At 43.6% G+C, this 20,315-nt stretch overlaps 1 protein-coding gene across 4 annotated transcripts in view; it reads left to right on the top strand.

The window, feature by feature from the left end:
* Positions 1-5,507: 5,507 nt before the first annotated feature.
* The window catches only part of ZBTB2 (zinc finger and BTB domain containing 2), a 29,211-nt gene continuing 14,403 nt past the window's right edge, over positions 5,508-20,315 (top strand). The window contains exon 1 of one of the 4 annotated variants that reach the window (XM_055535969.1): positions 5,508-5,643. The gene's annotated coding sequence lies outside the window, so the exon portion shown is untranslated. Of the gene's footprint in view, positions 5,644-6,063; positions 6,187-19,785; positions 19,859-19,942; positions 20,078-20,315 lie in introns of those variants that run through there. The other 3 variants (XM_055535970.1, XM_055535972.1, XM_055535973.1) reach the window with 3 other exon arrangements.

The following is a 20,315-nucleotide window of genomic DNA, read 5'->3' as shown; positions in this document are numbered from 1 at the left end:
CAATATCTGTGTGGTCCAATATGGTAGCCTTTGTGCCCATGTGACTATTGAAGCGCATGTGGTATGGTGACCTTAACCTACATGGCCACATTTAGCTAGGAGCTATTGAAATGGACAGCAAAGTTCTAGAGAAGTAATTTACCAAGAGCAGGCATGCTCTTGGTAAGAAGCAACTTATCAAAATATGATGCCAACTTGCCAACCATAAAACAATTCAGGCAGATGTATACTGAAGAATGCACAACCCCATACACCTCATAAAACCCTATCTTCTCTTTGAAACATCCACTCACTCTTTCAGTTTCAACACCAGCTTCACCGTGCCAGCAGAGCACCCTGCACCTTGTGTATTAAGTATATGATTGTATTCTCCCCACTGAACTGTGGGTATCTAAAGAACAGAGCCGGCGACTGACATATACACAAGCCATATGTGCCACCTATATCCAGAAGCTTTCTACATTTTTCATTCAGTTCTGGTGGGAGAAATTATCACCGTGGGTCCCTTCAACTACAAAGTCAGTTCTGCAGGTACTTGAGCACCAGCAGTATGTATGAAAGAAGTCCCTGTAAGAATCCTACAGTGTGACGGGGGATACGACACGTAGGTAAACAGACACCAAGAAGAGTAATTACAGGGGTATGCACAATCAGTGCTTTAGGGCAGAATTCAAGGGTCAGATGCCCTGGTTATAAACTGCAAAGCGGTCTAAGAAGAAAAAAGCCACTATCCAATTCTGTAAGAGCAAAAGTGTTAAGATGATTTACTATATCCCCATGTATTAGAAAAGCCTAATGGATTAAAAAAAAAAAAATTCAATGCAGGCCTTGGTAATTTCTCCGGGCTTCACTCACACTAGCAACGTCAGGTCCTCACCCAACTCCTATACCAGTAAGCCAAAACCAGTCTTAGAACAAAGCACTTTAGGCCAAAAGTTTCCATGAAAACGTCACAGCAGAAAAACACAATATAGTCTTCTTTACATGCACACCCTGATTATCCTTTAGTTTTAACATTGTCTTTTAGGTCCTGGAAATGTGCTAACTGGAAGTTACCCAGCACAGTCTCACAGTCAGTAATACAAGAGATAACAGTAAAGTAGTTCAAATTCATTTAGTAAATTTTCTGTTTCCTCTAAAATCAGCTGGGATGGGGGTACTGGTATGAGCAGCCTGCAAATCCATAAAGACATCAAGCATTATTCAGAGGCCAAATAAATTGAAAATATAACCACAATCGCATATAAGGGTTCAAGCTGGAAAACTAGAGAACACAAGTTCTACACTATAAACTCTTTAGGCAAGGTTTTTTTTTTAAAAAAGGCAGCCAATTTTCTCACCTCTATCAACACACAGATTATTATTTTCTCATGACAAAAGTAAGAGAAAATCTGTTTAGTTTTCCTAGATTGAATGGACTTGACTAATTGCTTGTGACTCTTTCCTCAAATTTTAAGAGTGAGGAAGGAGCGAGACTAGATGCCCTCAGAGAAAACCCTGCCTTTATTGTTACTTACAGACCGACTTCAGCAGGAACTCGGGTTCATCCTGATCCATCCATAAACAGGAGAAATACAGAACTGTGGTAATTATTAAAATGTCATAAATTCTGTGATACTCTTCCCTTTGGCTGTGGGCTGGACCAAGTGACCTGATTTTAACTAACAGCCTGTGGCAGGCTTGATGTGGTTTCCTCTTTACTCTTGCTTGGGTCCCTGGCTTTGGGGGAAGCCAACCACCACCCTGTCAACAGGACACTCAAGCAGCCCAACACAGAACTGAGAACTACCAAGCACTAACCGGCTTGAGTGTGAGCCACCTCAGAAGCAGATCCTCAGTCAACACCCTGACATTAAAAAAAGCCAAACACACCTCATCAAAGACCCTGACCCAGAACTACCTAAACTAAAGTACTCTCAAGATTCCTGACCCACAGCAATTCGGAGATAAACAAATATTTACTATTTTAAACCACTAAGATTTGGGGTAATCTGTAACAGAAACTAATACTAAAAACTAAAATATTAGTGTTTTTCAAACTGTGCACCCTGATCCATTTGTGATTTATGAAATCAATTTAAAGCACCGTAATCGGCTATTTTTTACAAAAAATCTAACAGAAAAGGCAGAAGAATATATACTCAAAATAACAAGTACTATTTCCTAAAAACTGTTTCTTTACAAATATGTGTATTATTGTTATTTAGTCGCTAAGTCATGCCCAACTCTCTGCAACCCTACGGACTGTGGCATGCCAGGCTCCTCGGTCCATGGGGTGGGTTGCCATTTCCTTCTTCAGGGGATCTTAAACAACCCAGGGATTGACCAGTGGTCTCCTGCATTGGCAGGCAGATTCTTTACCATTGAGCCACCTGGGAAACCCATTATGTGTATACCAGGTAGCACTTAACAAAATTTATTTCTTAGACCCACAACCGAAAAAGTTTGAAACCCACGTGCCTACAATAATAGATTTTAAACAACAACAAAAAAATTCCTAAAGTATAGGGAATCCTTGAAGAAATATAGTCTCAATAACAACCAACTATAAAATAAGCATTTTCTATAAACGTTTTAACAAAAACAAAATAGGAGACACTCAAAATACATTTTTCTGACTGATATGTTAAGCCTGTAAACACAGAAGGTGTGGTATCTACCCTAGCCTTATAAATCTAGCACATAAAAAAGTATATTGTTTTTCTAATTTAAGAGATTACCCATGGGACATCCTTCAAAAAAGTGTGCAATAAAAAAGCTTTGGGATCTATCCACATGTACTATTTCCTCTTAATATTACTTTCATCCTCAGTGTTAAAGGAAAATCTATCTTCAACTTGAGTGCACACAAATTTCTGCCCCACCCCCTGGAAAAAAAAGTGAAATACAGTACTATTAAATTGCTCTCTGCCCACTGTCTCACTGGAACTATTCTCTTCAGAACACAATCAAGTGTATTATTTCTCTGGTTGCACCTCAGTATAACATATACCAAAACTTTTAGCAACACAAGAGTATGCAGAATATTTATGCATAACTTCTGATGAATCCATTCAGATTATTTTCTTGCACTGTGATTTTCTTTGAGGTAAAATGTGTGAAATTATTTTTGAAACCCTAATTGGCCAAATTTATTTTCAAAATGCAAAATAAATCAGTACACAAAGTAAACAGATGACTTATTTAACTCAGGGCATTCATGGCTCTCCCACAACCAGACTGACAGCTTCCCTGACCTAATCCTGACATACACTACACTAACCCTTCTCTGCAAGAACTATGTTTGCTCCCCAACCTTTGCATTTGAGTCCATCTAAATGTTTCTACTTCAACCAGTTGCAGAAAACAAATATAATCTGTATATTTTCCTTTTAATGCTAACACTTGATGATGATGACTAAAAAATAATTGGCATATTTGGCAAAATCCAAGTACCTATGATTATGCCTTCAAAGAACTAGCAACAAAGCAGTCCACTTCTAAGTCAAGAGCAGCATCTTTGAAAGATAAGACTAGGATGCTCCTGACAGCACCTTCTCTAGGAAGAAGATTCAGAATAAGCCCTGAATTTATTTCTATACAACTATATGGAGTAATACTGGGAAACTATCTGTTGATCTTGAGAATAAGCTTTGTTACTCTGACTGAAGGCCAAATACCTGAGACACATTGGCAAGTTTCTGCCCAATGGCTTCATCTGAAACTTTAGCATTAATTTTGTCCAGTTTTTTCTTTTTCTTAAATCAGTTCACTCTCCCTGTGAGCACTCATCAGACCATAAATTTGAAAGTTCAGTCTTATAGTATTAAGAAACCAAGATCAAAATCACTTTAGTTTCCAAATGAGATGAAACAGATTTCAACTGCAGAGCCTATCCCAGGACCCCACATGCCAGTCTAACGGCCAACTTTTGATGTTTAAGTGATAGTGCACCAGAAATACTTACACCAGGGTCAGAATTCAGTTTTGCAAGGCAAACATTTAGCCACTCACCGAGTCATTTATCTAGCTGATCAAAGAATGAGAAAGGTCAAGGCAGGTATGTACTAAATCTATTACTCACTTTTGGACCACTGAAGTTATACAGCTGTGTATCGTCTTCAAGAAAGAAGAAATTAGTCATCAGTAGCAACAGGTACAACCCGGTTACCAAATCACACTCAGCAGGGACACTTCTGTATGTTAAATTAATTCTGTATTAAGATAGTAAGCTTGCCTCAAGTATTTTGTGAACAGGGCACTGTGTGTAGGTCTCGCTACATAAAATAAACCAAAATGAGTTCCACATCAAATCAAGGAGCTTATAATCAGGAAAGCATGCTTTAAAACCAAAAAGAAGCCTAGGGAACTGCTGCCTCCATTTCCAAACAGATGAAGCCATAGTCTTAAGTCTTCAAACTCCTAGACATGTAAAAGAAATCATTAAATGCATTCCTCAAAGGACAACATCATACTTCTACAGATACAAATAAAATTCTAGCAAAAGGGCAATGACGCAAAAGTAAATCTTAAAATGTTAAAAATCACCATCAAACAATATTAAATTCCATGCCTGTCTAGTTGCCATGTTTCAGGAACTCCCTGTTAAAAAGATTTCAGGACCTCTAATAAATTTGACAGAATGGCCAACTCTAGAATCCACTCGAACAGTATCTCAGAGACCAAAAGTTAAGAATCTAAATAGTTCCTAAGTAACAAACATGCTTTGCAGACTTCGATTTTTCTGCAGACTTCGATTTTTCTGGACCAAAGCTTCACCAGCTAAAACCCAACTGCTGCCACAAGCATCAAGTTAAATCCTAACAGAAACGTCTCACACTCAACCGGTAAGGAAGCAGTTCTATCTCCAGACACACCACAAACAAGCATTTCTATTCCACCTTGACTTCCTGACTACCACTGGCGATCTTTTTTAAAAAAAAAAAAAGAGTATTAATAATTCCACAATGAGCTCCTTGATTCATTCTCAAGTCCGTTGCAAGACTTAAGGTTTAAAACGTATGCTAATTCGGGGAGAAGAGGGACAAAGGTGCGGGCAGAGAGATGTCAAGCAGGCCGCTCGCAGAAGGATCCTAGCATGAGTTCTCCGAGCCTTCCCGGAGCATCTCCAGGAGCGTCCTACCTAACGCTTTATGTAAACATGGGGCTTGTGACTCAAGCCTCCAGCCCCAATAGGTGGAGAGAAGTTTCCTCGCCTCGGCTGCACATGGTTTGCAGAAGTTTGGCTGGAGCGTAGCGCGGAGCCTGGGTGGGAGCGGCAGCGTACTTAGTGCTGCAGGCGGCGGCGGCGGCGGCGGCGGCAGAGCAGCAGGAGGCGGAGGCGGGCGGGGGGAGGGGAGGCGGCTGGTGGGGGGGGGCGGAGGGGGCTCTTGCCGCCACAGCTCTCTCGCCGCCTCTCCCCCCCGGCGGGAGCCGCTCTCAGCCTCTTTGCACTAGTCGCTCCGCTCTCTCGGTCATGTGACCTTAACGTAACCGGACAGGAAAAGCCCCGCCGCCGCCGCGCCGGAGACACCGACCGCGGCGGCAGCAGCAGCAGCAGCGAGAGGCAGAAGCGGCGGCGGCGGCGGGGAGCACGGCCAAGGCTGCCCAGCGGTGCCTCCTCCACACCGCCCTCCCTCCCCGCCGCAGCAGCACCGGCGACAGGTAAGCGCGCACCGCCGCCACCTCCCGGGGCCGGTGCCCACGTGCCGCCCCCACAGCCCAGGCTCCGGGAAGGCGGAGGGCGGGGGCCACCGGAGCGCGCAAACGGTTCCGGCAGCGGCGGTGGCAACAAAGAAGACGAATGACCCCCACCTCCCAGTCCCGGGGCTTCGGGTGAAGGCAGGCGGAGGGCCCGGGCCACACGGGGACCCGGTTCTGGGAAGCGAGGGCGAGGGGGCACCTCGCGGGAGCGGGGGCGGCGGCGCCTGGCGCCGGGGCTCTGGCCGCCTGACAAAACCATCCCCCGGAGCCAGGCGGCGGCGAGTCGGCGGCGGCTCCATCCGGGGCTTTGCGGGAGGGGGAGGGGACGGAAGCCGAGAGGGCGGGCGGCGGAGCGGAGGAGGGAGGGAGGAAGGGGAGGGGGGCGATTCGCGTTCCGTTCCCCGTCGCCGGTCCCTCCCTTCCCACCGCCACCGCGAAGCGCGTCCCGAACGGCGGCGGCCGGTGAGCGTCCCGCGCTGGAGCCCCGAGAGGCGGGCCCGTCAGGTGCGTAATCCTTCCGACGCCTCGCCGCCGCCTCCTGTTGCCGCCGCTGCCGCTGCTTCTTCAGCGGCAAGGCCGCGAGCTGCGGAAGTGGGTTTGGGGGAGGGGAGCGGGGAGGGAGGGGGAGGGGAGGGATCCGGTCGGACCGGAGCAGGCCCGGCCTCTCTGGCGCTTCTCCCAGCTGCAGCGGCTCCTACAGCTGCTGCCGCTACTGCTGCGGCTCCGCCTCCCCGCTCGCGGGCGGGGGCGCGCACGCGCGCTTCCGGCCTCCTCGGGTCTCGCGCTGTCTCCCGCTCTCGCGCGCGCTCTTCCCCTCGCCCTGTCTGGCCACCTCCCCGCCCCCGGCGCCGAGCTGTTGCGCCGGCCGGGGCGTTGCGCACGGCGTAGGCGTCGGCATTGTGTTAAACTCCGCGGGACTTGGGCGAGCGCGCGCGCGCACGCGGGACTGAGGGTGGCGGAGAGCGTGAGGCGCGGCCGAAGTGCGTCGCTCCTCCTCTCCCCTCCCCTCTCCTCCATCTCCCTCGGGGCTGGGGGCGGGGCCTGAGTGCCCGGCGCCGCGGCCCCGCCGGGCCCTCCTCCGGTCCGGGCGGTCCCGCCCCGGCCCGGCCCCCGCCTCTTGAGGCGGGGCGGAGCGAGGCTGACTGGGCGGCCGTTGGGCCGCTCTCGGGCGGGCGGGGAATGCGGGCCTCCTTGGGCGCTGCCCGGTGCCGCCCGTTGCGGCGTCTGCAGCCGGTGTGGGCTCGCTGAGCGGCGGCCTCGAGCTTCCGCTCCACGGGCGATCTGCGCCACGGATAAGCCGAGACTCGCCCAGGGCTGCGCTGTGGTTTCTTGGCTGCTTGGCCTTGGGCCGTGAGACCCGCCTCCGAGCCGCGCTCCCCGCAGATGGGGCCCTCACGCCCGAATAGAGCTCCGCGGAGGGGAGGTTGGGGCTCGGAGGCTGCTTGCCGGGGCCAGAGTCGTTTTCTCTGTGTGGCGAAACCCCCAAACCATGAATTTTTAAACAAGGCTGCATAGACTGGTAATGGCCGAAAATGCTTTAAGAAGCAACGTTGTTGTCACTTTTAGCTGGTAATGAATTAAGAGGGCAATGAAGAAGGCAAGGGCAGCAGAGCAGGCAAGAAAGTGATTGGGTGGAGTGAAAATGCAGTTACTGCTACGCCATTTACTGCACGAACTTCATCTGCTGAACTCCTAATTATGCCCTAGGGAAATAACCCAGGCCCGTTGCTCCCCCCGCTGTCTGCAGTGTTCTTTAACTCTTCATCTTACAGCCCACTTAGAGTGTGACTCTCAAAAGTCTAGTCGTTTTCATAGGTTATTGTTTTAGTAAAATAAAGCATTAAAAGATCGGTGCCCCGGGGCTCAAGCAGAACTCTAAGGTGCTCTGGATTTCCTTAAATGGGCTGCCCAGTCCTCTCTAGGAGGGATCATCTGTTTTGACCCTAATGGGTCACTGAAGTAGGGTGTAAATACCAACATCATTTTTAGTCTGAGGGGCTTGACATTTTAATAGAAAATCAGAATTAAATTTTAAACCCTCATTTCTCTGATTTATTACAAACCAAAATTAATTGTTAAAGTACCTTTTTATTTTGCATTCCAAGTAATCTTGTGTGTCTAGGGCGTTTTCAAACTGCTAAAAGTAATTTTAAAGATGCTTGTGACTAATACTACATTCCTTTAAACTGGGCGTTTCTCACTTAATTTGTGGTTTGTAGAAGTTTGTTTTCTAGCCAAAGAATTGACCTGTTACTGAAACCATCGCAAGATCTCAAAGTACAAGAAGTGGTATACCAGAGGTATTGGTGTCACAAGCAGTCAACAGTGGAGTCCTGGTACAGGGTGGCAGATAACCACCGCTAAAACTTTGCTGCACAGACCAGCTGCCTGCTTGCCCATTTTAAAACTTCTCTTCAAAAAGAGTGTAAATAAATTGTGCTCCCCAAACTCTTCTACTGGAATCCTCCAGCAGCAGAGAATAAACACTAGATGTATTACGTCACAGAATAAATCTGCCACCATGACCATTTCTTTTTTCTCTGATGATTAATAGGAACTTTGCACTATCTTCCAAAACCTGCACTTTTGTAATGTAAAAATTTTATTAAATAATATAAAATTGTATTTACCCAAAGAAGATATGTTACCCTGTATACATGGCCCTGTATAGGGAGATGTGCTTTCCCCGTCTTTGGAATCATGGACCTAGAAGCAGGGCATGAAGGAAACAGCTAAGGCTGGCATACAGCCTTTGCTTGGGATCAGCTTTGTTGATGTTGGAGACTCTCCTGCCATTTCTTGACCTGTGTCTTGCAGCTTCACCCCTGGACCTACTTGCCTTTCTCTTGAGTAACTTTGAACCTTTGAACAAGCAGTGCATTGCCACGCCTTCACAGTTAGGGAGGAACTGCTGGTCAGCTGGAGACTTTACCATAAGTTTCAAAATACACCTGACAAAGGGGCATTTGTTACTTTTCCTACTTCTATATGATCTTTGGGTCATAAAGCATGGCCCTGAAAATCAAAAAGAGAATTGCAAATTGTTTTTTCCTTGAAGGAAAAAAAAACTTTTAACATTCTAACCATTAAATCAACACTTACTAACCTTTTTAATGCTCAAGTAGGTTATAATTTTTATTACCAAATTCAAGATAAATAATTAAATATTACTTTGAATACACAGTAATAAGAGTCAGTGTTTTACAGTGCTAATATGCCCTTAAGAGAGGAGTCAGTAGCCATAGAGAGATCACTTATGAGGAGTTGGCTGTCCAAGAAAGATGGTTAAGACCTTTTTCTTTTTGTTTTTTCTTTTTTTTTTTTAACGCAAAGGCCAAATTTGAGACTTGCATTTTAGGCTCAAATGCATAATCTTCTGCTCACATGCATCAGGTTTGTTTGCGTCATGTGATATTCACACATCAATAAAACTGCAGAAAGATAAGAATTTGTAAAGCACATTACTGTATCTGGCTAAGTACTGATCAAACAAATTTTTTCCTTTACAAGACAACTTTCATGTACAGTTTCTTTAGTGTGCACTCCTGAGTTCTGCATGAAGCAAGGGTAAACATCAAAACTGTGTGAGAACAATATCAACATATACACACGTTTTCCTACACACCACCTAGTCATTTAGATTCTCCAAGTCCCTAACGTGATTCTGAACAGGGATTGTCTTAAATGCGGTCTGCCATCCCCTGTGAATCCCTAGGATCTTTTTTCACGTTCCGAGAGGTCAAAGCTATTTTCATATTGGTACTAAGATGTTACTGGCCTTTTTCACTGTTGACAAAATGTGTCAACACTGGGGAAGTCTGCATAATTCAAATGAGCTGACATTTTCCAAATGACCAGTGGATGACATTGTCTTGAATGGGTAAAAGATTGATTCAAAGTGCAAGACACAACAATGAATTTTACCATAGTAGAGCAGGAGAATTTCATTCATTGATATACTTTAAGATCCCACAACTAACCTTTAAGAAACTACTGCTTGTCAAGTTTTGGTGTAATATCAAAGAATAATATCCACAATTACCTGAAAAGGCTATTAAATGCTTCTTTTTTATTTTCAACTGCGTATGTGTGTGAGACTCGATTTTCTTTAATACTCAACCAAAACAGACATAACAGAATAACTGGAGAAGCAGGGTAAATGCAGAATCCAATTGTCTTCTATCAGAGATTTGTAAAAATACAAAAAGATACCACTTCAAATTAAAAAAAAAGCCACTTCACTTTTTTTATTCTTTTGGAAAATATAATTTTTTTTTTCCCCACAAAAATGTGTTGTTTATATTAATGTGCAATGGGCTTATTATTGGTATGTCTGATTGAATTAATATTTTTAAATTTCTCAGTTTTAATTTCTAATATAAATATCAATACTTATTTTCCATATAAACAAAAGCTCTTTGATGTACTCAGTAATTATAAAGAGTATGAAGGTTCCTGATGCCAAAAATTTGAGAAACCTTGAAATAAAATAGTGAAGTAAATTATTCCATTAAGACTGATCTACAAATACATTTGGAGCTCCTTTCTGAGGAGGTATATATTCTGAACTATCCCTATAGGTGATTCTATTTTCCTCAGATTTCCTCAGATTATATTTCCTAGTCATGATACAGCATATGAAAAAGAATGGCAGTCTACTTTGGGATTACTAGAAGCAAATTAAATTAGGTTTTAAATTTTGCTGCATGGTCATATTAGGTTTCCTTAAAGTTGATTGTAGCATAATACCTTTAGAACTATCTCTTTAATATCAACTCTTTATCAGCATAAATCTCTGACCTGCTTCTCCTTGATACCCAAACCATCCATGAACTGCCTCCTTCTGACCTTAACTTATACTCAAATTAAAAACTAATTTTAATGTTCACTTAAGCAAAATACAATTTTAAAGAAATATTTTACAAGTGCCTTGCTATTCAAAGTCAAAATAAGTGCCATTGGTTAGTGTATGTCCCCTCTTTTTGTAATTTCTATGGTGGATTAACTAAAGAACTCTTAAGAAAAATATGCCAGTCTGTCACCACAACTAAATAAGATACATTTCCTAGCCTTGAAATACAGTTTTAAAATATATTAAAATTCAAACAGCTAGCCGCATTCAAGTTTACTTTATAGGCCTTCAAATATTAATTATTAATAATACTAATTGAAAAAGCTATTTTTTTCCTCCTGGTAAGTGGTCTAAACTACTTGAAAGAATCAATCTTACTTGTGGATAGTGCTTTTCTGTTACTGATGTGTCCTGTGCATTGCAATATTCATTTATGCTTCACTTAAATAAAATCAAAGACTTCAGAGGACCCTTTCAGTGCCCTTGAAATGGGTAGTCTAAGTGATATTTAGTATCTTAGAAGGGCTGTTATCTTTAAAAAGTGAATCATCAATTCCCCAAAGCTGCTTTGGTCTCCTGTTCTTATACCAAAAATGAAGGAGGACCTTGAGTTGTCAGAGTATAGTGTGATTATAGTCATCCCATTCAGCTATTTCTCCAAAAGATGAGTAACTTAATGATCAGCCCACCATGTGTCTATGTGATGGCAGCTAAAAGTACTGGTCATCTAGGTAGTGTCCTATTTTCAGAGTGATTCAGTGATAAAAGCCGAAGCATTAAAGTGTTATTAATCTGTTTCAACATACTGTGTCTTACAGTCTCTGAATTTACTTAAGAAAAAAACCACTTGTACAAATATACATAATAGAGAAGACATTCTATGAAACCCCACTTTTAAGAATTGACTCTCTCTAATTTTCTTTAGTTCCTCTACTCCCAATTCTGATATGGTAAGACAAATTATTTTTTATTTATTTGTTTAAGTTCCATTTATAGTGTTGAATGGGTGGGGGCTTTATTTTATAGGTCTTCAGTTTTACATCAGGTTGTTGGCCCTCTGTGACTGGGACTGATGGTGCTGTCACTCACTAGAGCCAGACATCCTGGAGTGAGAAGTCAAGTGGGCCTTAGGAAACATACTACCAACAAAGCTAGTGAGGTATTTCAAATCCTAAAAGATAATATTGTTGAAGTGCTGCACTCAATGTGCCAGCCATTTTGGAAAACTCAGCAGTGGCCACAGGACTGGAAAAGATCAGTTTTCATTCCAATCCCAAAGAAGGGCAGTGCCAAAGAATGTTCAAACCACCATACAATTGCGTTCATTTCACATGCTAGCAAGGTATTGCTCAAAATCCTTCAAGCTAGTCTTCAACAATATGTGAACCAAGAACTTCCAGATGTTCAAGCTGGATGTAGAAAAGGAAGAGGAACCAGAGATCAAATTGCCAACATCGGTTGGATCATAGAAAAAGGAATTTTTTAAAAGTCTGCTTCTTTGGTTACACTAAAGCCTTTGTGTGGATCACAAGAAACTATGGAAAATTCTTGAAGAGATGGGAATACCAGACCACCTTACCTGCCTCCTGAGAAATCTGTACACAGGTCAAGAAACAACAGTTAGAACTGGACATGGAACAATGGACTGGTTCAGAGTTGGAAAAGGAGTATACCACCCTGCTTATTTAACTTGTATGCAGAGTACATCATATGAAATGCCAGGCTGAATGACTCATAAGCTGGAATCGGGATTGCCAGGAGAAATATCAATAACCTCATATATGCAGGTGACACCACTCTAATGACAGAAAGTAAAGAGGAACTAAAGAGCCTCTTGATGAAACTGAAAGAAGAGAGTGAAAAAGCTGACTTAAAACTCAACATTCAAAAAACTAAGATCATGATGTCCAGTCCCATCCCATCACTTTATGGCAAATAGATGGGGAAAAAGCAGAAATGGAGACAGATTTTATTTTCTTAGGCTCCAAATTCACTGCAAACAGTGACTACAGCCATGAAATTAAAAGACACTTGCTCCTTGGAAGAAAAGCTATGACAAACCTAGACAGCATATTAAAAAGCAGAGACATCACTTTGCCGACAAAGGTATATAGTAAAGGCTATCATCTTCCCAGTAGTCATGTATGGTTGTGAGAGTTAGACCATAAAGAAGGCTGAATACGGAAGAACTGATGCTTTCAAACTGTGGTGCTGGAGAAGACTCGCGAGTCCCTTGAACAGAAAGGAGATCAAACCAGTCAGTTCTAAATGAAATCAACCCTGAATATTCATTGGGAAGACTGATGCTGAAGCTCCAATATTTTGGCCACCTGATGCCAAAGTAGTAGAGCTGACTCATTGGAAAAGACCCTGATCTGGGAAAGATTGAGGGCAGGAGGAGAAGGGGGTGGCAGAGGATGAGATGTTAGAAAGCATCACTGACTCACTGGACATGAGTTTGAGCAAACTCCAGGAGATGGTGAAGGATAGCGAAGCCTGGCGTGCTGCAGTTCCTGGGGTCACAGAGTTGGACATGACTTAATGACTGAACAACAACAGAGCAAGGTAGTATTGTGTTAAGAGTGTGAAATTTATTCCCAGAATACCAGGGTTCAGTGGACCCCTGTTAGGTTACAGTTTTAACGTCTTTGAATTATCATGTAGTGATTTAAGGATATGACTTCTGGATTCAGACACACCTGGCTTCTCCAAAGACTTTGTGACATAAATCAAGATTTTGGAGCTCTGGGCCAATATCAGTATATATACAGAGACCATCAAGTTCTCTGTGTCCCGACTGGAGTGTCTCAAAGTATCTCATTCCCAACATGTCTGGATCTAACCTTGTGATCGTCTCCCACAAAACTGGGTTTCTGCCCATGTGTCCTCCACTGGGGAGAATCACATGACGTACGCAGTTACACAAGTTAGAAATCTAGGGTTTGTCTAAGATACCTTGATTCGGCCCCCCCTCCCACCCACCTCCGTTTAATCCACCAATCAACCAGTTCTATTGATTTTTTTAATCTTCTATGTTTTAAATTCTGTCCATCTCCCTCTGTCTTCATCACCACCATCCAATTTGTCATCTGTCATCTAGACAACTGGAAGACCTCCACTCTCAACCACTTCTAACAGGTCTCCTCTTGCCCCCGACTCTGCCAACACCCCCCCGCCATTTGGTTAGCCCTCCAGCTGCAGCCAGAATGATATGTACATCATAGGCAACTGGTCATGTTACCCTGCTTCAAGTCCCCTTTGGCAGCTCCTCTTGCTCTTAAGATACGGTCCAGAATCCTTAACAAGACCAGAGTCTCCCACCTCACCTGCTTCGTTTCCTCTCTGGCTCTTTGCCCTTCAGTGACATTGACCTTTTTTCTCTGTTCCCCAGTTCCATCTTGCTCCCTCCTATCTTAAGGCCTTTGTAAATGCTGACCCCTTGGCTTGGGATACTCTATCTTTGCCCAGTTAACTCTTCTCATTCTTTCAGTTCAGTTGCTCAGTCGTGTCCAAGTCTTTGCGACCCCATGGATTGTAACACGCCAGGCTTCCATGTCATAACCAACTCCCAGGGTCTACCCAAACTCATGTCCATTGATTCGGTGATGCCATCCAAGCATCTCATCCTCTGTCCACCCCTTCTCCTCCCACCCTCAATCTTTCCCAGCATCAGGGTGTTTTCAAGTGAGTCAGCGCTTCACATCAGGTGGCCAAAGTATTGGAGTTTGAGCTTCAACATCAGTCCTTACAATGAACACTCAGGACTCTTTAGGTTGGTCATAACTTTCCTTCCAAGGAGTAAGCTTTTAATTTCATGGCTGCAGTCACCATCAGCAGTGATTTTGGAGCCCCCCCAAATAAAGTCTGACACTTTCCCCATCTATTTGCCATGAAGTGATGGGACCGGTTGCCATGATCTTAGTTTTCTGAATGTTGAGCTTTAAGCCAACTTTTCACTCTCCTCTTTCACTTTGATCAAGAGGCTCTTTAGTTCTTCACTTTCTGCCATAAAGATGGTGTCATCTGCATTTCTGAGGTTAGTGATATTTCTCCAAGCAATCCTGATTCCAGCTTGTGCTTCCTCCAGCCCAGCGTTTCTGCATATAAGTTAAATAAGCAGGGTGACAATATACAGCCTTGACGTACTCCTTTTCCTATTGGGAACCAGTCTGTTGTTCCATGTCCAGTTCTAACTGTTGCTTCCTGACCTGCATACAGATTTCTCAAGAGGCAAGTCAGGTGGTCTGGTATTCCCATCTCTTTCAGAACTTCCACAGTTTATTGTGATCTACAGAGTCAAAGGCTTTGCCATAGTCAGTAAAGCAGAAGTAGATGTTTTTATGGAATCCTCTTGCTTTTTCTATGATCCAGCAGATGTTGGTAATTTGATCTCTGGTTCCTCTGCTTTTTCTAAGACCAGCTAGAACTTCTGGAAGTTCACGGTTTACATATTGTTGAAGCCTGGCTTAGAGAATTTTGAGCATTACTTTACTAGCATTTGAGATGAGTGCAATTGTGCAGTAGTTTGAGCATTCTTTGGCGTTGCCTTTCTTTAGGATTGGAATGAAAACTGACCTTTTCTAGTCCTGTGGCCACTGCTGAGTTTTCCAAATTCGCTGGCATACTTAGTGAAGCACTTTCACAGCTTCATCTTTTCAGTTCAGTTCAGTTCAGTCGTTCAATCGTGTCCGACTCTTTGTGACCCCATGAGTTGCAGCACGCCAGGCCTCCCTGCCCATCACCAACTCCCGGAGTTCACTCAGACTCACGTCCATCGAGTCAGTGATGCCATCCAGCCATCTCATGCTCTGTCGTCCCCTTCTCCTCCTGCCCCCAATCCCTCCCAGCATCAGAGTCTTTTCCAATGAGTCAACTCTTCGCATGGCCAAAGTATTGGAGTTTCAGCTTCAGCATCATTCCCTCCAAAGAAATCCCAGGACTGATCTCCTTCAGAATGGACTGGTTGGATCTCCTTGCAGTCCAAGGGACTCTCAAGAGTCTTCTCCAACACCACAGTTCAAAAGCATCAATTCTTCAGTGCTCAGCTTTCTTCACAGTCCAACTCTCACATCCATACATGACCACTGGAAAAACCATAGCCTTGACTAGACGGACCTTAGTTGGCAAAGTAATGTTTCTGCTTTTCAATATGCTATCTAGGTTGGTCATAACCTTTCTTCCAAGGAGTAAGCATCTTTTAATTTCATGGCTGCAATCACCATCTGCAGTGATAGGATTTGAAATAACTCAACTGGAATTCCATCACCTCCACTAGCTTTGTTCATAGTGATGCTTCCTAAGGCCCACTTGACTTCACATTCTAGGATGTCTGGCTCTAGGTGAGTGATAACACCATCGAGATTATCTGAGTCATTAAGATCTTTTATGTACAGTTCTTCTGTGTATTCTTGCCACCTCTTCTTAGTATCTTTTGCTTCTGTTAGGTCCATACCATTTCTGTCCTTTATTGTGCCCATCTTGGCATGAAATGTTTCCTTGGTATCTAATTTTCTTGAAGAGATCTCTAGTCTTTCCCATTCTGTTGTTTTCCTCTATTTCTTTGCACTGATCACTGAGGAAGGCTTTCTTATCTCTCCTTGCTATTCTTTGGAACTCTGCATTCAAATGGGTATATCTTTCCTTTTCTCCTTTGCTTTTCACTTCCCTTCTTTTCACAGCTATTTGTAAGGCCTCCTCAGACAGCCATTTTGCTTTTTTGCATTTCTTTTTCTTGGGGATGGTCTTGATCCCTGTCTTCTGTACAATGTCATGAACCTCTGTCCATAGTTCATCAGGCACTCTGTCTATCAGATCTAGTCCCCTAAATCTATTTCTCCCTTCCACTGTATAATCATAAGGAATTTGATTTAGGTCATACCTGAATGGTCTTGACTAGACGGACCTTTGCTGGCAAAGTGATGTCTCTGCTTTTTAATATGCTGTCTAGGTTGGTCATAACTTTCCTTCCAAAGAGTAAGCATCTTTTAATTTCATGGCTGCAGTCACCATCTGCAGTGATTTTGGAGCCCAGAAAAATAAAGTCTCACACTGTTTCCCTATCTATTTCCCATGAAGTGATGGGACCGGATGCCATGATCTTCATTTTCTGAATGTTGAGCTTTAAGCCAACTTTTTCACTCTCCTCTTTCACTTTCATCAAGAGGCTTTTTATTTCTTCTTCACTTTCTGCCAATTAATAACAATAATCATTTACAATTACTTGTCCTATTCCAAGCCTTCTTAGTACTTTACATGTATTGCCACTTTTTTTTTTTTTTTTTTTTTTGACATCCATGAGACTTATTTACAGATTCCATGAGGCAAGTCTAGACAAGGCTATGGTTTTTCCAGTGGTCATGTATGGATGTGAGAGTTGGACCATAAAGAAAGCTGAGTGCCAAAGAATTGATGCTTTTGAACTGTGGTGTTGGAGAAGACTCTTTGAGAGTCCCTTGGACTGCAAGGAGATCCGACCAGTCCATTCTAAAGGAGATCAGTCCTGGGTATTCATTGGAAGGAATGATACTGAAGCTGAAACTCCAATGCTTTGGCCACCACATGCAAAGAGTTGACTCATTGGAAAAGACTCTGATGCTGGGGATTGGGGGCTGGAGGAGAAGGGGACAACAGAGGATGAGATGGCTGGATGGCATCACCAACTCTATGGACATGGGTTTGGGTGAACTCTGGGAGTTGGTGATGGACAGGGAGGCCTGGTGTGCTGCAATTCATGGGATTGCAAAGAGTCGGACACGACTGAGTGACTGAACAGAACTGAATGGTCTCATGGTTTTCCCTACTTTCTTCAATTTAAGTCTGAATTTGGCAATAAGGAGTTCATGATCTGAGCCATAGTCAGCTCCCAGTCTTGTTTTTGCTGACTGTGTAGAGCTTCTCCATCTTTGGCTGCAAAGAATATAATCAATCTGTCTTCGGTATTGACCGTCTTGTGATGTCCATGTGTAGAGTCTTCTCTTGAGTTGTTGAAAGAGAGTGTTTGTTCTTTATGGTCCAAATCTCACATCTGTACATGACTAGTCTAGTAGAAAAATGATGGCCTTGACTATATCTCTTTTTTGGCAAAGTGATGTCTCTGCTTTTAATTCACTAGGTTTAATACGTCTAGGTCTGTCATACCTTTCTTCCAAGGAGCAAGTGTCTTTTAATTTCATGGCTGCAGTCACTGTCCACATGCTTTGATTATTAATCATTATAATTAGCAATGAAACAAATAGTAAGAAGACAGTATACTGTGGTATTGATCAGGATTAAATTATGTGTGTAAAGATCAGATCAGATCAGATCAATCGCTCAGTCATGTCCGACTCTTTGCGACCCCATGAATTGCAGCACGCCAGGCCTCCCTGTCCATCACCAACTCCCGGAGTTCAGAGACTCAAGTCCATCGAGTCAGTGATGCCATCCAGCCATCTCATCCTCTGTTGTCCCCTTCTCCTCTTGCCCCCAATCCCTCCCAGCATCAGAGTCTTTTCCAATGAGTCAACTCTTCGCGTGAGGTGGCCAAAGTACTGGAGTTTCAGCTTTAGCATCATTCCTTCCAAAGAAATCCCAGGGCTGATCTCCTTCAGAATGGACTGGTTGCATCTCCTTGCAGTCCAAGGGACTCTCAAGAGTCTTCTCCAACACCACAATTCAAAAGCATCAATTCTTCGGCGCTCAGCCTTCTTCAATATATCTAGGTCTGTCATACCTTTTCTTCCAAGGAGCAAGTGTCTTTTAATTTCATGGCTGCAGTCACTGTTCACATGCTTTGATTATTAATCATTATAATTAGCAATGAAACAAATAGTAAGAAGACAGTATACTGTAGTATTGATCAGGATTAAATTATGTGTGTAAAGGGTTATTATAAACTATAAAGCACTGTTAAGAACATAATTACTAGCATGAAGAAACATGAGGTGACATTTTAAAATTGAAAATTTCTTCCAAAATACAGCACACATTAAATTGATGAGAATTTGAGGTTAATCTAGGAAAAATAGAAATTGAACTTTTACCCCAATCACCCAACTAGTCAGGGGCCAACCTGTGATTAGAACTCAGCACTCTTCTTTTCTCTAAACATATAGTCATTCATTTAATGAATACTGAACACCAGAGAATATGCTTAGGCACATGAGATAAAACAATAAATGGTAAGACTCAATGCCAACTTTCCAAAAGCATCAGGCAGGTTCATGGTTCCTCTGGAGGCAAAAAGACCCTCCAGTCTTGAAGGTCAGGGGAATTTTGAAGAGGACAAGTAGAGGTAGGGGAAGGGACAGGTCGTCAGCAGTGGGTCCCTCTGCAAGGGGCACATTCCAAGGCCCAGTTCCAACTGCTCCCATCTCCTGACCATGAGAGTAGAAATCAGGTTGCTGAGCTGCTCAGCTTTGAGAGCAAGGCCTGTGAGCAGTGAGGGTTATGTACTGTTAGGAGCCCAAGAATGGCCTGGGCATTGAGGATCTTCTGGGCAAAGAAAACTGCAGCTCATCTCCCAGTTCATCCAGAATTCCCCAAGTGAGTAAAATACATCATTTTATTTCCCTTGTCATCAACACACTCAATGAAACTGGATTTGTGATAATGCTTGGACTTTTAGAACAAATGGGATACTTGATGATCACTTGGTAAAGACCACTATACGGACAGTCTTGAATCCAGAAAACAATTATACATAGCTTAGTGTCATAAAGTAACATTTTATGTTGTAATTTTTTGCGTATGTTCCATGTGTTGAATACAGTACCACTGTCCTGCCTCTAGAAGTATATTCTGTCATTATGTCCATCTTTTTATGTAGAAAAGCCCTCCATCCCTAATAGGTATATGAATATTTGATATATTTTCTTGCAAAATAAAGAGGGAGCACACTCTGTCAGACCCCCAGTTTCAGGATTGGTTGGTTGGTTTTTAGTAGGTCTGGGCAGCCCAGAAGTCTGGAAACCAGTAGTTGAGATTAGCACTAGAGCATGGCGTGCAGAGTGAGCAGTGGTGGGGTCATCTGGGGTCACGCAAGCCACGCTGAGGAATGTGGCTTTCATCCTGCAAGCCGTGGGGAGACTCAAGAGGATTTTCAGCAGGACAGTAACATCAGATTTGCCCTGGGAGAGACAGTTCTAGCTAACCTGTTCTGTTTGGATAAATGGGAGAGGCTGGAGCTGGAAACAGGGAGATGAGCAGAGAGGTAGAGTTAAGGCATAGGGTGGGATGAAGAGTTTTAATTGGCGGCATGTGGGTATCTGACCAACATGGGTTCCTGCCTTGGTCAAGGGGTGGCTGATGGCGCCATGCGCTGAGCTGTGGATACAGATGGAGTGGGTTTGTGTCGATGGCTTTTATTGTCCTTTGGGGATTTGAGCTGATTTGCCTAGTCTGAATTTAGGGCTCAGCCCTAAATTGGCTGTTCAGGACAGCCAAGTGGGAGTGGATTGAATCACCACGGAGAGTCTGCAGAGAAGCAGGCTGTGGACCAAAGGCAGAGGAGCATCTGCAAAAGAGGAACCTTGATGGGGGTTAAAATAGAATAAATAGCCAGAGGTGAGAGGAAAACCAGAGTGTGTTGTCCTGGAAGCAGGGCCTGAATATTTATGGAGCAGGAGGGAAGGATATTAAATGCCGCAGAGAGGTCGAATAAGCTACTCTTGCATCGGGCTGGGGAAGAGGCCCTCAGTGACCCTGGTGGGCAACGCAGGGCAGCAGGAGTGATGCGGTTGGGTGAGCAGTCGATGATGGGAAGAGCAGATGTCCATTTCCACAAAGGGAGGGTAGTCTGGAG

This window comes from Bubalus kerabau, chromosome 9 (assembly GCF_029407905.1).
Source record: "Bubalus kerabau isolate K-KA32 ecotype Philippines breed swamp buffalo chromosome 9, PCC_UOA_SB_1v2, whole genome shotgun sequence".
In the NCBI taxonomy this organism is placed as follows: Eukaryota; Metazoa; Chordata; class Mammalia; order Artiodactyla; family Bovidae; genus Bubalus; species Bubalus kerabau.
This window is presented reverse-complemented; position numbering and strand designations above follow the sequence as displayed.